This window comes from Lygodium microphyllum, chromosome 30, assembly GCF_053477565.2.
Source record: "Lygodium microphyllum isolate KBCC chromosome 30, Lygodium_microphyllum_v1.1.10, whole genome shotgun sequence".
Taxonomy (NCBI): domain Eukaryota; kingdom Viridiplantae; phylum Streptophyta; class Polypodiopsida; order Schizaeales; family Lygodiaceae; genus Lygodium; species Lygodium microphyllum.
This window is the reverse complement of record NC_141164.1, coordinates 87,355,289-87,370,026: the sequence shown is the minus strand read 5'-3', so window position 1 is coordinate 87,370,026 and position 14,738 is coordinate 87,355,289.

Genomic DNA, 14,738 nt, shown 5'->3' with positions numbered 1-14,738 from the left:
GATTGATTAATGTTCGGTTTATAGACACATCCGAAACAGAAATAACCTAAAAGGTATGGCTTGATTGTCAGGCACCTTCTGCATCCACGAATGTTGACATGCAAGAGAAGAAGTTCATTCTCAAACAAATTAAAACCCGAGTTTGATGGCAAGGGAAGGACTGTTCAAGCTCACGTCGAGATCTGGATTGAGTCCATGGAGGACTATTTTGAAGCAGCACGAACTACACCTGCTAATCAAGCCATGCTCGCCAAACTTAAGCTTACAGGCGAAGCAAGACTTTGGTGGAAACAGTGGTGCCGAGACCAAGCGATCTCGGAGGGGATAGTCACTTGGCATAAGCTTAAGGAAGTTGTGCGAGGGAGGTATCTACCACCTGCCTACTGCACACAAAAGATGAATGAATTCTACGACTTGAAGCAGCTAGGATTATCCCTTGAAGCATATTATTCGAAGTTTGTTTCACTCCTAAAGTATGCACCCCCAGTGGATATGACACAACAGGTGTCAAAATTTTGTGTTGGGTTGAATCCACCCATAAACACTTGATTGGAATCAATGTGCTCAACAGACTTGCAAGACACATTAATCCAAGCGAATCCAATCGTCCAAGAACTTAAATCGGACAATGGTAGCAAAGATGACCGTGGAGATCAGGATAAGAGATGCCATACGTGTGGAGAGATAGGGCACATCCGTAGGAGATGTCCCTACCGTCAATGCTTCCATTGTAATGAGCTAGGACACATCCAAGCAGCAGACTGCCCCGATCTAAGTCCAAAAGACTTTGAGCCTCCAAGAAAATGAAGCTATACAGGTGTAGTCTATGGATATATAGATGGATCAGATGAAGACGAAGATCCAGAACCCACTAAACCTTATTAGGAGGACTAAGATTCCTAGAAGCTTAGTCGACATATAACACAATTGAGAATAAATCCTACTCTTGTACCTATGGTCAATTCAAATAATATGAGTGCACTACTTGAAACATTAAAAGTAGCGCAACAGATGCACGGTGGGTCTTAACCCACAGGTCATAAGCCCCATTAGTGCTTATCCTGCCCAGTTTCTCTCGAGATAAGGACATCTCGATTCCTCTAAGGGGGAGAGGATGCAACATCCCTGGTGTCCCCCCCCCCCCCCCAATAGAAACTTCCCCCCTTTTAATGATTAAAAAAAAAAGAATTAGTTCAAAATTTTTTATCCCTCCCTCTCTCCTCGACAACAGCATGTCAGGGAGAGAGAGAGAGGGAGTGAAGTGAAGTGAGGGGGGCATGCAGCCCCTCAAGTGGGAGGGGTGGCAGCCATGCCACCTTCCTCCCCCTCCTATAAAGAATAGGCCGTTCCCCCCTCCCTGGTACACACAGCGATCCCCCCTCGTACTCGTCACCTTTCCCCCCTCGTGTGGCAGCAGCCGCCCTTGGGGAATCCGTCAGAATACTTCCCCCCTTCTTGTTTGTCTAGTAGCAATAGCCCCCCCTCCTGGGCTCCGATAGAGACCCCTCCCCCCCTTTTTCCGCTAGGCAAGCTGCACCCCTGTGCAAACCCCCCCTTTTCGCTAGGCAAGCTGCACCCCTGTGATCAAAGAGAGAGAGTGTGTGTGTGAGAGGGAGAGGGAGAGGAAGAGGAGAGGGAGAGAAGAAGAGAAGGAGAGAGAGAGAGAGAGAGAGAGAGAGAGAGAGAGAGAGAGAGAGAGAGAGAGAGAGAGAGAGAGAGAGAGAGAGAGAGAGAGAGAGAAGAAGAAGAAGAAGAAGAAGAAGAAGAAGAAGAAGAAGAAGAAGAAGAGGTAGAAGGAGATAAGAGAGAAGAAGAAGAAGAAGAAGAAGAAGAGGTAGAAGGAGAGAAGAGAGAAGGAGAAGAGGAAGAGGAGAGGAAGAGAAGAGGAGAAGGAGAAGAAGAGAGAAGTGGAAGAAGAAGAAGAAGAAGAAGAAGAAGAAGAAGAAGAAGAAGAAGAAGAGGTGGAAGGAGAGAAGAGAGAAGGAGAAGAGGGAGAGGAGAGGGAGAGAGAGAAGGATAAGAAGAGAGAGAGTGGAGAAGAAGAAGAAGAAGAGGGAGAGAGAGAAAGAGAAGAAGAAGAAGAGGGAGAGAAAGAAGCAAAAGAAGAGAAAGGGAGAGAAAGAAGGAGAAGAAGAGGGAGAGAAGAAGAAGAGAAAGGGAGAGAGAGAAGGAGAAGAAGAGAAAAGAAGAAGAAGAGGAAGGAGAGAGAGAAAGAAGAAGAGAAGAAGAAGAAGAAGAAGAGAGAGAGAGAGAGAGAGGGAGTGAGAGTTGGTGAGGTATCGAGGGCTGTCAAGAATCGCGTGGTGGGGGGCTTGCTCAAGATGCTGCGCCGAACACACACAAAATGCACAAGGAGAAGCTCACTCAAGAAACAAGAAGAGAGATGGAGGCCAAAACGTTTTCTTGCTGGTTTCTTCTTCTTCTTCCACACACTTTACAATGTTCACAAAGTATAGATAAGATACAACATAAAGGAAAGTGGCCTACTAAGTCAAACAATGCATAACCGACTACACTAGTCGACTGGCACTATAACTATGCCAGCTGTAAATAGGTGTAACAATCTAAATATAATAAGTAATGAGTCTGTGGCCATGTGAGAGTTATAATACCCACCGACGTGCTAAGTATTGACGTGTGGACCTATCTAACCAGGGGGTCTATCATCAATGTCCACATGTGTTGAGCTTGTCATATCAACACTCCCCCTCAAGCTCAACTGCATCTCTGCAACTCCAAGTAAGCTTTGAAACTTTTGAAGCTTCTCTGTACCCAATGCCTTCATGAAGATGTCAGCTATCTAATCTTGTTTGCTGATATACACCGAGTCAATCTCACTTGCTAGTACCTTCTCTCTCACAAAGTGGTAGTGTACCTCAATATGTTTTGTCTTGGCATGGAACATAGGGTTCCTAGCCAACTGTATACTGCTCATGTTGTCACAATAAATGACAACTGGACCTTCCACCTGCACATCATAATCAGCCATTAACTTTTGTAGCCATACTACCTCACATGCTGCAACAACAGCACCTCCTCAGCCTCTGTACTCGACAAAGCAACTGTAGATTGCTTTTTGCTGCTCCAAGCAACTACTGCACTACCAAGAGAGAACATGTATCTGCTAGTAGATCTTCTATCAGACATACTACTAGCCCAATCTGCATCTGTGTATCCAAACAACTGTACATCTATACCTGCCTCATAGAAAAGTCCATAACGTAGTGTGGACTTCACATATCTCAATATGCGTCTGACTGCATCCAAATGTGGCTTTCTAGGTACTTGCCTAAATTGACTCACAAGACCAACAGCATAGCTCAAGTCTGGCATTGTAATAATCATGTAGATCAAACTCCCCACTATCCTCATGAACATACTAGGGTCTTCTATCTCATCCCCAACATTAGCACTCAACTTTACATTCTGCTCCAATGGGAGTGAAAATGGTTTGCATGCTGTCATACCATACTTGGACAACATATCCAAGCCATAGTGTCTTTGGGACAGCCATATACCATCATCACATCTGATCACCTCAATGCCAAGGAAGTACCTTAGCTCACCTAAATCCTTCATCTCAAACTTCTTCTTCAAAAAATCCTTGACTTCAGCAATCCCACTATCACTATCACCTGTAATAATCAAGTCATCCACATAGATGAGTATGATGACCAAACCTGCATCTCCCTTTCTCACATAAAGTGAGTGATCAGCATCAGAAACATAAAAGCCAATATTGACAAGATACTCTCTGATCTTGTCAGACCATGCTCTAGGTGCTTGCTTGAGCCCATAAGCGCCTTCTTCAACCTGCATACATACGTGGGATACTCTAAATCTTCATAGCCTACTGGTTGATCCATATACACTTCTTCCTGCAAATCACCATGCAATAAGGCATTCTTCACATCCATTTGTTGCAATCACACATCTGACAGTTGCCATCCAAGCATTGTGCTTAATCTTATAAACCCACTTACATCCAATTGCTTTCTTGCCCTTCGGCAATGATACTAGATCCCAAGTCTTATTGGCCTCTAATGCAGCCATCTCCTCATCCATTGCTGCATCCCAATGAGTATGACTAACAACATCTTCAAAACAAGTGGGCTCAACATCCTCAACTAGTTTCACCATATAAGCATAATGGTGAGCTGTATAACCTTCAAAACCAAATCTTTTAACATGGTATTTGACCCTGCTAGATTTGTGTACCACCGGATCACTCAATGGAGTCTTTGCATTGATGCGTGCTCTCTGCACACCTGGAGTCCTCACCGAAGGAATGACAAGCTCATCATCCAAGCTCTCTGAGCCACTGGAATCTCCATCAAGAACTGCATCAATGCCATCTGACACTTTATTCTCTCTTTTTTCTTTACCTATAGTGCTACTAGATGCACCTGAAGATGCAGAGCTACCCCTTAGTCTCCCAGACTAAGGACTACCAGATGATGTCTCTGGTCCACTAAGAGTCCGTGATTCTTGCTTTTTAGCCTGCACATGAGTGTCATGATGATCATCATCATCCAATGCATCAGCACTAGATGCATAACAACTGTTCATTTCATAAAAGATGACATCACTGCTCACTCTGAACTTACATGTGATAGGGTTATAACAGCGATACCCTTTCTGCTCTAAAGAATATCCAATAAAGATACATTTTTCTGCCTTTGGATCAAGCTTCTTCCGTAGCTCATCTGGTATATGAACATATGCAACAGAGCCAAATACCTTCAAGTGAGATACATCAGGCTTCTTGCCAGTAAAGCATTCTTCAAGAGTCATCCCATCAACTGCAGCTATGGGAGTTCTGTTCATAATATAAACAGTAGTATGAACAGGCTCAGACTAAAAATGCTCAGGCATATTCTTTTCAGCCATCAAGGTGTGTGCAATTTTTGCAATATGCCTGTTTTTCCTTTCTGTAATCCCATTTTGCTGTGGGGTATACCTGCATGTGAACTGTCTCTTTATCCCATGAGACCTCAGAAAATCACTGAACTCATTCGAGAGGTACTCTCCCCCTCCATCTGACCTCAAGCACTTTACTTTCAAGCCTGTTTCTCTTTCACTGCAACCTTGAAAGTTCTAACGTGCTCAAACGCTTCACTCTTTTCCTTCATAAAATATATCCACAGCTTTCTAGAACTATCATCAATGAATGTGACAAAGTATGAATTGCCTCCAAGAGATACCTTTTGTGTAGGTCCCCAAATGTTTGTATGCACAACATCAAGGATATTTCTGCTTACATCTCTGTCATGTGAAAAGGGTTGTCTTGCCTGCTTACCAAATTGACATGCTTCTCATACCTTATGAAATTCTGCAACTCTAAATGTAGGCAAACCTAGAACCAACTCTTTGGACTGCATTAATTTCAGCCTTTGTACATTTGCATGTCCAATGCGTTTGTGCCAAATTTCAATATCTGCAACAACACCTTTTCCTTTAGCATACATAGCAGCATTCATAGTAGGAATTCCAGCATCCAAAGTAAACATATGTTGAACTCTACTTCCCTTTGCTACCAACCTGTACTTGTCATTGAAGTCTTCTACAAAGCAACCCTTTGCATTAAATCTGACTTGCAACCCTTGCTCTACCATTTGACCGACTGACACCAAGTTCTTTGTAATAGATGGCACATGTAATATATCTGAAAGACTCTTTGTCTTACCATCATGCAAGGACAAGGAAACTTTTCTAATGTGTGAAATTGGGTGGTATGAATCATCACCTGTCTGCACACAACCTGCATTTTCCAAATCTTGCATCTCTCCAAACCATTCTGCATGGCTGGTCATATGATTGGATGCACCTGAATCAACATACCAAACATCATCATGTATTCCCTTTCCTCTAATAGCATTCAACATATGCTGCATAACAAATAGACATTCATTTTTATCTTCATTCTGTCGTGAAGATGGTGCATAGTTTCCTTGCTGCAACTTACCACTGCGAATATAATCTTTCTTAGCATAACATTGGGCTACAATATAAACTGTTTTGCCACAGTAGTGACACACAATACCAGAGTTGTTAGAACCTGTGTTCTGCCATCCACCTCTTCCTTTAAAGCTCCCCCTGCCTCTAAAGTTACCACGACCTCCTGAAACCTGCATATCACCAAATTGTTGATTCAATCTGTTTTGCTGGTTGTCACTACCATGTCCTGTATCACGGCCTCTTGAAGAGAATCTACCACGTCCCCTTCCTAAACTAGAGTAGAAAGCTTGGACCTATTCACCACTTCTTTCAGATGTCTCACTCTGCATGTTGATCTCTTCAGTGATCATAAGGGAGACCAACTCATCAGAATCTAGTAATGGCTTTCTGACATATACGGAAGTTACAAAAGACTTCCAAGCCTTTTCATTGTTAAGTCCACCCAAGATAGACGGCACCAATTCATCATCATCGGTCAATCGCTGCCAATGCATCTGCAATGCTCCTTACCTTTAGTGCATACTCATTGATAGACATCTTCCCTTTCTTCAACGTATTCAACTCTTGGTTGAGTTGAATCTTTCGTGCCTTTGTATTTACGGAAAACATACTTTCAAGTATGGTCCAAGTTGCATATGAATTCTCTGCATTTCTAATATGTCCCAGCATATTATTGTCAATTACTGCAGACAGCCAATACATGACCTTTTTGTCTTTTGCATTCCATTCCTTCTATGCCTTTGTCTCTTCTGTAGTTGGAGGATCACTCACCTCTGGCTCCTTTTCTTCATTTGAAACAAACTTGTAGAGGCCTTTTCCAATAAGGAAGTTCGTGACACGGAACTTCCATGAAGGGTAGTTGTTCTTGTCGACCTTCTCAATGATGGGGCTTCCACTGTTCTCTGCCATTATCACAAAACTAATACCAAACAGCAAGCAAATCTTCTGCAACCCTCGACTTGTAGTGCACAACAATACATCAGACAGCCTTTTTCATTGTCTGCTCAACAATACATGCAATCTGCAACCTGTTTGCAGTTAAACCTTATGCTTTCTTCTTGAAAACACCTCAAGAATTATAGATTCGCAATCTGTAACCTACGCACTCACTTTTGGTCAAAACAACCGAAATCACAATGTACCCTGAAACTGTTGTCCGCAACCTTACGGCTCTAAAACAGGGCTTGAAACGGCCTCAGATGCCCAAAATAACTATGGGAAAGCCTTAAAGGGCTTATTTGCAGAATATATAGCGCTCTTTGCGCACACCAAATCTCACTGCAATCTGAGATTTTTTGCTCTGCCCTGCTTCTGGTGCCTCCACAGGCACTGTCCAAGAGAAAGAGTGGAAGAATGGGAGAGCTTCTTACTCGTGGCTTGCTTGCTCGAACCTTGCTTCTTCTCCTTCACTTCAGCCTTCGAAATCAGCCTCTCTCAATGGATCGGCTCTGATACCATGTCAAGAATCGCATGGTGGGGGGACTTGCTCAAGATGCTACGCTGAACACACACAGAATGCACAAGGAGAAGCTCACTCAAGAGACAAGAAGAGAGATAGAGGCCAAAACGTTTTCTTGCTAGTTTCTTCTTCTTCTTCCACACTCTTTACAATGTACACAAAGTATAGATAAGATACAACATAAAGGAAAGTGGCCTACTAAGTCAAACAATGCATAACCGACTACACTAGTCGACTGGCGCTATAACTATCCCAACTACTGTAAATAGGTGTAACAACGTGAATATAATAAGTAATGAGTCAGTGGCCATGTGAGAGTCATAATGACCACTGACGTGCTAAGTGTAGACGTGTGGACCCATCTAACCAGGCACTCTATCATCAATGTCCGCATGTGTTGAGCTTGTCATCTCAACAAGGGCCATATCGAGGAGCCACATTCATGAAGCCATCTTTTTCAAGCCACCCCCTCATCGGCGAAGGTCACTTTCTCACGACCCTTCCTTCTCGAGCCTATCATCTTGAAAGCTGTTAAGGCCAAACTATCCAAACTCCGAGTAGAAATGGCTCCCAAAAAGAAAGTCACGGGAAGTGTAAGTGCCAAAGCTACTAACGATACCCGTAATGCGGGAGAGGCGAGCAGAGTGACCAATGCAACAAATGCCCCTACAATTATGAATCAAACCCAGGTTCTTTTTGAATATCCTAGGATCTATATTCAATGTTGATTAAGCATATTTTGTATTATTTCTAGAAGAAGAAATAAAGGGATACAATCATGCATGGAACAAGAACAAGCCTTAGGACTTTTTGTTTACTCTAAGTGTTAGGTTGCATGCATGAAATGGTAGAGTATGGAGTTTGTATAAATTTATATGCATGGAATGATAGCTTTTACACACATGGAATGATAAGGTTTTTGCATTATTTTGCATAAGATAATAGCTTTTAAACCAGTTCAGTGCATGAATAGTCATTTAGAATTCATGCTTCGTGATCATGATTAAAAGAAACACATGAAATGTTAGTTTCCATTCGCAAGATGCACTTGCACGGATGGATAGAAACCTAGAATTTCTTATACGCAAGTCACATGTGATCCAATGCATTAGGAATAAGTATTCATTTCCAGGTATAAAGAGAGTTAAAGGTCAGCTAGGATGTACAAATATGCTAAACGCACCATGTGCATGATGGGTAAGGTTGATTGGAAAATTCTGCATAGTACTGCACTAAGAGAAATGGAAGGAACGCATGCATCTAGACTGTATCTTGAAGGCCCAAATGAAGACTCTTGTATTGCCAAGTGTGTTATTTGAACTTGGTTAGAACTGGAAGATTAAAATACCCTTGGTTGGGTTGTGAATAAGGCATGCCTGTTGCCTAGATTGACCAGCTACTGCATGAGTTAGGGTTAAGATACCATAAGGTAAAACCCAAGGGAACGAGCAAGTCAAAATAAGTTAGCTTACCAAGAACATTTGCTTGCATGATCTTGTTTGAGACTATTGGGATCTCGCCAAGTCATGAACGATCCAGGATCGGATGTTGGGAGCATCCAAGAAAAAGACCTAGGATCGGATGCTGGGAGCATCTGAGAAAAAGGGAGTCACACCTTGTAGTTGGTCGTACAAACGGCCTCTGAAATGTTTGTGTTTGTACACTTAGGTACATTATTTGATCTCCTTTTTTCAAGAAACTAATTCAAGGAAAAGCATTTAATGCTTCAGGTTAAAAGCCTGGAGGGAGAGGCAAGAACAGTTACCTCCAACTATCTGCCTGGCCTTGTCCAAGGGGGTTGTTAGCCGCACCGGGTATATGGACCTAACCCGCCACGAGAGGTCTCTCCGTGGGTGCTGCTTGGAGCGGGAGGACACTTGGGTGCCAGGGAAGGCTGTGGCTGTAAATCCCTTGCCTCCAGATCCCACACAAGAGGCCGATGTGACTCGAGATTGGGATATCGAGGCCCGTGTACTAGTCTACGGGCGGAACTTGGAGCAGCAATCCTGTAGATTGCTGGGATAGCCTTCGGGCATGATACTTGATGTATTTTGGGATACAAAAGAATTATTTCTATGGAGGCAGAAAGGGACACTTAATTCTCCTGTATGGGCGGGAGACAAACATTAATCTAAATATAAGTTAAGAAAGTGTTTGATCTTGTTATCTTGTCTTTATGTTTGTGCCCTAAGTTATGTAAAGGAACCTGTGATTGCAGGATTAATTAAGAAAGCTACTTTTATGTGTCAAACATAATGTGGTAGGTAATTAGATAACTAAAACAAACCCCAAGGGAAGAGTGGTGGATGTGACCAATGTGTCTATCCTACGGAAGTGTGGTCTTGGTTAGCCGAGAGCTTTCCTCAAAGGAAATGTTAGGAAAAGTCAGATGCTAACCTTAGACAATGTTGGTTAGAACCTTGATTCATACCATTTTAGGGGACCGGAATGGGACCATGCCCTACGGGCAGAGAGGTGAAGCGATGCATCCCTCTCGTTTCTCATTCTCTTTGAACCAAGTGCGGTATGAGTCTGCTTTGGTCCAGTTGTATTTGCGCAAAGTGGAGCAGTTCTAGACCGATGCTAGAAGGTTGTTAGGAAGACCCGACTACTAAGAACCCGGACTTCAGGTCGATCCTAGTGGGAACGGCCTGATAAGTTCTGTTGCGAGGTAGGCTCGGGAGACCCTAGTTGGCGAACCTCGTGTCATTCCTTGGGAGTGTCGGGTGGCATCTTCTAGATTGCTAAGACGTGTCCTACAATTTGAGGGGTGGGCACGTTACAGGCTCACTGTAAGTATAGTACTAGATGATGTTTCTGGTCCACTAGACTTCGTGATTCTTGTTTTTCTTTCTGCACATAGCGGTCCTGATCATTATCATCATCTACTATATTACCATCAGGTGCATATCAGCTGCCCATCTCATCAAAGATAACATCCTTGCTCACTTTGAACTCACCTGTGACACGGTTATAGCAACGATACCCTTTCTGCTCTAAAGAGTATCCAATAAAAATACATTTTTCTACCTTTGGATCAAGCTTCTTCCGTAAGTCATCTGGCACATGAACATATGCAACACATCCAAATACCTTCAAGGGCGATACATCGGGCTTCTTGCCAGTAAAGCATTCCTCAAGAGTCATCCTATGAATTGCAGCTATGGGAGTTCTGTTCATAATGTAGACAGTAGTATGGATAGCCTCAGACCAAAAATGTTTGGGCATATTCTTTTCAGTCATTAATGCCCGTGTGACTTCTGCAATACGCCTATTTTTTCTTTCTGCAATCCCATTTTTCTGTGGGGTATACTTGCAAGTAAATTGCCTCTTTATCCCATGAGTCCTCAAGAAGCCACTAAACTCATTAGAGAGGTACTCTCCCCTTCCATCTGATCTCAAGCACTTCACTTTTAAGCCTGTTTCTATTTCAACAGCTACCTTAAAAGATTTGAAGTGCTCTAATATATCACTCTTTTCCTTCATGAAGTATACCCATAACTTCCTTGAACAGTCATCAATAAATGTGACAAAGTATTTGCTACCACCAAGAGATACATTCTGTGTAGGTCCCCAAATATCTGTATGCACTACATCAAGTATTTTTCTACTCACTTCTCTATCATGTGAGAAGGGTTTTCTTGCCTGCTTACCAAACTGGCATGATTCAAAGACTTTATGCAATTCTGCAACTCTAAAAGAAGGCAACCCTGTAACTAATCGTTTGGACTGCATTAATTTCAGTCTTTGCACATTTGCATATCCAATATGTTTATGCCATATTTCAATATCTGTAACTACTCCTTTTCCTTTAGCATACATAGCAACATCCATTGTAGGAATTCCAGCATCTAAAGTGAACATTCGGCCAACTCTACTTTCTTGTGACCAACCTGCACTTATCATTAAAGTCTTCTACAAAACAACATTTTGCATTGAATCAGACGTGCAACCCCTGCTCTACCATTTGGCCAACATACACTAGATTCTTTGTGATTGATTGCACATGTAATACATCTGTCAGACTCTTTGTCTAACCACCATACAAGGACAAGAGAACCTTTCCAATGTGTGAAATTGGGTGGCATGAATCATCACCCGTCTGCACATAGCCTGGATTTTGTAAGTCTTGCATCTCTCCAAACCATTCAACATGACTGGTCATATGATTAAATGTACTTGAATCGGCATACCATATATCATCATGTGTCCCCTTTCTTGTAACTACATTCATCATATGTTGCATAACAAATGAACATTCATTTTGGTCTTCATTCTATCATGAAGACGATGCATAGTTTCCTTACTACAATTTATCATTGCGAATATCATCCTTCTTAGCATAGCAATGGGCTGCAATATGGCTTGTTTTGCCACAACAATGGCAAACAAATAGCAGAATTTCTAGAACCTCTATTCTACCATCCACCTCTTCCTCTAGAGCTCCCCCTGCCTCTAAAGTTTCCTCTGCCTCTAGAAACCTACATTTCACCAAACTGTTGATTGAACCTATTTTGCTGGTTATCATCAGCACGTCCCATACCATGGCCTCTCAAAGAGGATCTACCACATCCCCTTCCTGAACTTGAGTAAAATGCTTGGACCTATTCACCATTTCTTTTAGACAAATCACCTTGTATATTGATCTCTTCGGTAATCATGAAAGAGATCAGCTCATCAAAATATGGAAATGGCTTTCGTACATATACTGAAGTAACAATGACTTCCATGCCTTCTCATTGTTAAGGCCACTCAAAGTGGATGAAACCAAATCATCATCATCAAGCATTGCATCAATCGCTACTAAAGCATCTGCAATACTCCTCACCTTCAACACATACTCATTGACAAACATTTTTTCTTTCTTCAAGGCATTCAACTCTTGCTTGAGTTGAATCTTTCGTGCCTTTGTATTTATTGAAAACATATTCTCAAAAATTGTCCAAGTTGCATGTGAAGTTTTTGCATTCCTGATATGCCCCAGTATTGTATTATCAATGACTGCAGATAACCAATACATCATCTTTTTGTCTTTCTCATTCTAGTCTTTCCATGCTTTTAATTCATCTGCAGTTGGAGGGATACCCAACTCTGGCTCCTTTTCTTCACTTGAAACAAACTCATAAAGACCCTTTCCAATGAGGAAGTTCGTCACACGGAACTTCCATGAAGGGTAGTTGTTCTTGTTGAGTTTCTCAATAATGGGATTTCCACTATTCTCTGCCATTATCACAAATAAGGATACAGCACAGCAAGCTAGTCTTCTGCAATCTTTCACAACATGTGCACAACACTACACTAAGCAACCTTTTTCAATGATTGCTCAATAGTACATGTAATCTGCAACCTGTTTGCAGATAAACCTTATGTTTGCTCCCTGTAAACACCTCAAAAATTACAGATTCAAAATCTATAACCTGTGCACCCACTTTCGGTCAATACGGCCAAAATCACAGTGTACCCTGAAACTACTGTCCGTAACCTTGCGGCTCTAAAACGGGGCTTGAAACAGCCTCAGACGTCCAAAATAACTGCGGCATAGACCCAAAGGGATTTATTTGAAGAATATACATTGCTTTGCTAGCACACCAAATCTCACTACAATCTGAGATTTTTGCTCGACCCTGCTTTCGATGCCTCCACAGGCACTATCTAAGAGAGAGAGTGGAAGAATTGGAGAGCTTCTTACTCGTTGCTTGCTTGCTTGAACCTTGCTTCTTCTCCTTCACTTCAGCCTTCAAAATCAGCCTCTCTCAGTGGCACGGCTCTGATACCATGTCAAGAATCGCATGATGGGGGGATTTGCTTGAGCTGCTGTGCCAAACACACACTGTATACACAAGAGGAAGCTCATTCAAGAACACAAGAAGAGAGATAGAGGCCAAAATGTTTCCTTGCCTATTTTTTCTTCTTCTTCTTCCACACACTATAAAATATACACAAAGTAGATAAGATACAACATAAAGAAAAGTGGCCTTCTAAGTCAAACAATGCATAACTGACTACACTAATCGACTGGTGCTATATCTTTACCAACTATAGGTAGATGTAACAAATTAAATATAATAAGTGATAAGTCAGTGGCCATGTGGGTATCATAATGACCACCAACATGCTAAGTGTAGTTGTGCGAACCCATCTAGCTAGGCAGTCCATCATCAATGTCCGCACGTGTTGAGCTTGCCATCTCAACATATACAAATGCACAAACATGATCAAGAAGGATGATTGTGTGCATCTAAAGTGAATCTGTGCATGTGAAGTGAAACTAAATATATATGTACAAAGATGGCTAAGATTTTTGAGATGTATGTGCATGTGTCAAGTGTATGGTGCCTATAACCATTTGATAAAGAAATCATTTTCACTTGTAGAATGTATAAATAAGTGAGAGCTTGCCCAATTTTCATCTGTATAACCCAAAATTTGAAGTGAATGTAGAGAATCAGAGTTTTTTTTGCACCAATAAATCAACCCAAAATATTTAATGCCTTTTAAATACTTCAAAACTTGTTTAGCTGATGCAGTCCAATGTTGAAGGCATGGAGAACTAAGATGTTGTCCAAGAAAATTTGCAGCAAAAAGAATATTAAGGCGAGAATTTAAGCCAACAAATTGAAGACAACCAACAAGATTAGCATAACATTCATGTAATTTTAATTGTCCAATCATTCTGCAAAAAGTGAGAGTTTTTGGTAGAGCTCACAAAATAGGAGTACTAACAGGATGTGTAGAACCCAAACCAAACTTCTAAATAATATCTCTAATGAAATTTGTTTGACACAATAATAAAATGCCATTTTCTCGATATTATTGAATCTGAAAATCAAGGCATGAGTGTATGTCTCCAAGATCCACCATATCAAATGTAGAAGATAAAACCTTCTTTACTTGTTGAACAAAGTTAAGATTGTTAGAAACAAGTATGGTATCATCCACATAGAGACCAAGAATAACAAAACTATCATTTTGTAGTGCTTCACATATAAGTTAGAATTTGAAGAGCAAAAGATAAAACCTTGTTTTGTAAGGAAGAGATCGATCTTTTGATACCAAGCTTGTGAAGATTGTTTGAGACCACAGAGTGCTCGATGAAGTTTACAAGCAAGATTTTCCTTATGTTTGACTAAAATCCTTGTGGTTTCTCCATGTATATCTCTTCCTTTAAATTGCCACTAAGAAAAGTAGTTCTCCCATCCATTTGGTGAACCTCCAAATAAAAATCAACAACAAAATCTAACAAGATCCAAATACTGGTAATACGAACAACAAGTGAGAAATTTTCTTGATGATCAGCTCCCCGAGTAGTTCACTATATGTA